Raw genomic sequence first — 4,027 nt, 5'->3', positions numbered from 1 at the left:
TAAGGCATTTGACTGCTAACCAGAAAGCTGGTGGTTCAAACCCACCAGCTACTCCTCAGAAGGAAGACTCGACAATCTACTTCCGTAGTGACACTGCTTGGAAACCCAAGGAGGGGTCTCTATGAGTCGGATTCGACTGGATGGCAGTGAATTTTGAGATCATAATGTATGTACCCAGACTCTGCTTGATACTTTTTCAGAAATTTTAGCAAATATCACTAAAAACATATGCTTCAAAGAATATCCTTTTAAAAATGTTTTTATGTTTTTGTATGGATAAATCTCCATGACATATTTGAGCAGTGGAATTGTTGAGTCAAAGTAGTGGAAGGGCTTTATATGTTTATATGTTTGCAAGTCAAATCAAAAAGTAGATATTAAACCCTTAATATGTTCAGCCCAACTTTCAGGGAGAATGATAGAAATAAAAACTGGTACTAAGTAGCATATAATCACATTGAGTACAATTTAAAGATTTTCTCCCATTTAAAAAAATCTCTTTGGGTTATAATTTGTTTTTGAGCTTTTCCCATTTCCCTTTCTTCTTATCATCTTCTAATAGAAGTGTAGAGAAATAGCTTTGGTAATATTGTAAAGATGGGAGAGGTCTCTAAGGCAACTGATACCACGGATATATGGTTAGTCTGGTTTTGTCTCTGTTCATTCTTCAGTGACACCTGATAAGGTGTGACTAATCTGTACTGGCCTTGAGCATTGTGTGCATATCAACTGCTGATAATCATGACTTCATTATTGTGTCTGGTCAGGAGTTCCCTGTAATCAACAGCCTTCTTGTCCTAACCCCAGGATTGTTCATTGGACTTTGTCCTCAGAGGAAGCCCGTACCTTCCAATTAGGCCACAATGTATTTTCTGAACCTCCTACAGTGCCATGTTCAGGCTGGGGACAAGTGAGAATCCCATGACGTACATAAACCCTGGCTTTCCCCTAGGCTGCTCTGGTGCTCCTATCCTATTTCAGATGTGGCAGAGATGCAGAGCATTCTAAACTTGCATTCTTCCTCCACCTACCTATGTTTTCCTTAGAGAAAAGATGGGTAAAATGAGTGGGCATATGAACTCTACCTCCCAAGTAGTTTGTAATTCTAATCTAATTCCCACCAATCTTCTCTACTTTTACCTATTTACTTAACTTAATTTCTTTTCACTGTCTTGGAGAAGCTGTTGTCATCATAAACCACATCTCTCTATGTCATAGCTTTTAGGAAAACTCAGTGGTTATATCCCCAGGTCAGTTGTTGATATGTAAAGTAAGGTTTTTGATATTTTTAAACTCTTTATTCTCTTAATAAAACATGTCTTGCAAAACTATTGATTTGTTATGGACTATAAATATCTCATTTGAAGTTCAGTGGTCCTAATATTTCAGGCTCTAGCTGCCCTTTTTTATTATTATTATTTTTATTGTGATTTGGGTGAAATTTACAGAGTGAATTTATTTTCCATTCAGCTGTGCATACACATTTTGTCTCATGACATTGACTGCAATTCCCCACAATGTAACAGCTCTCTTCCCACTTCCTCCCCAGAGTTACCTCTTCCCTGTATTCTTCCCTCCCATGCACTCCCACCCCTCAAGCTGTCTCCCTGTGCAAATACCACCCTTCTGTTCTCAATTCCAGACCTGAAGGGACCATAGTCTCAGGGGTCTCACCAGGCTCTACCAGACCAGCAAACCTTTTTTTTTCATGATTTTGAGTTTCGTTCCACATTGTTCTCCTACTCTATCCAGGATCTCCTGGAGTGACCCCCCTCCAATTGGTCGACTGTGGCACCATCTAGTTTTCTTGGTCTCATGATCATATAGGCTGAGGACTGTATGGTCTACCAGTCCCTTGGACCAATTGTTTCCATGTGTCTTTGGTTCATTCTTCTTTGCTCTAGATGAGGAAAGACCCATGGTTGCATCTAGATGGCCACCTGCAAGCTTTTTAAGTCATGACTCATCAAAGTAGGATGTAGAACAATGTTTTTATGTAGCATGGTATACCAGTTGCACTTGATGCCCCATGACCATGGTCCCAAGCCCACAGGTCCAACTACTCACTCCCTCCGGGTAGCTGTGTGTGACCAAGAAGGCACCACAACCTTACCCCTTATCAACTCTACTATACACACTTCTTAAAGCACGTACAAATACACATGTAGAAACATTGTCTACTAACCCTACACACGGCCATGGGTGCACTCCCCACTGGCTAGGCATACCTGATCGTTCAGCCTGTCCACTCATCTATCTCCCCATAGACCAATGTTTGCCATCACTGATAATGCAGTGCTGTACATGCAAAAGGGTTCATCTTTGTTGTCTGTACCTCTCATGTATCTGCCCTTCTTTGGGATCAATGCATGTTAATGATTCAATAGGTGAGGAATTAAAATACACAAGAATTCCACTTTTGATTTGGGTGAGTAAGCTCCTACTGGACCATTTTGTTGATGACAACTATAAACTCTCAGGAAAATAAAAAAAAAAAAAAAAACCTGATTGAAGGTATACTGGAGAGTGGATTCTCTAGGGAAGATTCTGTAGGACAATCAAAGTTTGGAAGGAGAGAATGGCATGGAGTGAATTTCTCATTTTTAGATCACTTTTAACCTTAAGACACACTGAATTTGGCAACACTAATGAAGGCTAAAATTCTTATGCCAAACCCACAGTCTTTCTGACATGGAGGAGAAAAAGAGAGAATTTAGAGAAGCACCAATGCTGAAAAGTGAGGAAGGAATCCCAGAAAGAGCCAGAACAGGAGCCACAAACTTTTTCTGAAAACTCTGTCCAAATGTCTATCTGAGCCTTCACCACACACACAGAACAACATCCAGCTAGAGATAGTGTTTACTGTTTGAGTGTAATCAAGCTTATTGCTCACTAAACAAAACAAAGAAAATAATAAATAAATTGGTAAAATCCTCATTAGAAAACACAATTTTCCTCTTAATTTATTTAAAACACATGCAATTATTTAAAGCAAATATTAGAATATTGTCTTATAGGTTTGTCAATACACAGAGTTGTAATATACATGAAAATACACAGAGAAGTATTTAATTTAGTATTTAAGGCAGAATTGAAAATTATTATTAATAATAACAAACATTCTTCTCTGAGAGGTATATTCATTATTATTTGGGATGGCATAAGCATTTTAAAATTTATGAATGTATGTGTCATATGTATTTATTTAATTCATATTTGTGTGTAGGCACACATTAAAATGCAAAGAGCACAACAGCTAATATTTAATATTTTATATATTCCAGGCACTTTGCTAAGAAATGTCAATGGATTTTCTTAAATAATTTTTATGCAGATTGTTCTTATTTTAAAGATGGGGAAACAATTCTTAGAGAGTTCCTATTTCACATTCAGCCTAATACTGGCAACTGAGTTTTTATATTCTACACTATGGGTTAGAAAGTATTATCATTTTGTTATTGTTGACTTTAGGATTATTGTTAATATGGTTATCCTTCCACTCCCTAGTCAACAAAGCAGTCTGAGTTCTCCATACATGAAATAAATATGGCTTATACAGCAGTTGTAGGTTCTAACATTCTCAAAGAAATGTGAAGGCAGCCTGATATCTAGCATTACAGTCATTTGGTTACTTCATGAAGTATCCACAGCTTTGTTTTCCAAAACGTGCAATACAAACATCTATGGTATCAAATATCAACAAATATTTATTCTGGAATATGGAGAAAAGGGGCCAGATGACAGTGAGCTAAACAGGCTACCTTAAGGACAACCAAGCATCTAGATTAATGGTAGACAATCCTGCTGCCCACCAACATTAGTGTTTGTTTATTTGTTGTAGCCAAGCAGAACTAATATAACACTCTTAAAGTATTTTATGTTGACATTTCTCTAATTTTTATGGGCTCTATAAAGCACTAGGTGGTTTACAGAGTGGCTTGCTCTGGTGTGTTTTTAGCCACAGCCAGCCTCATGAGGGCTGGAAATTGATTTTTTTTTTCTTGCCCTAGAGAGCTGGTGTAGGCAG

The sequence above is a fragment of the Orycteropus afer genome, unplaced genomic scaffold, assembly GCF_000298275.1.
Source record: "Orycteropus afer afer isolate SDZICR_OR568_19922 unplaced genomic scaffold, OryAfe1.0 scaffold00103, whole genome shotgun sequence".
NCBI classification, from domain to species: domain Eukaryota; kingdom Metazoa; phylum Chordata; class Mammalia; order Tubulidentata; family Orycteropodidae; genus Orycteropus; species Orycteropus afer.
This window is presented reverse-complemented; position numbering follows the sequence as displayed.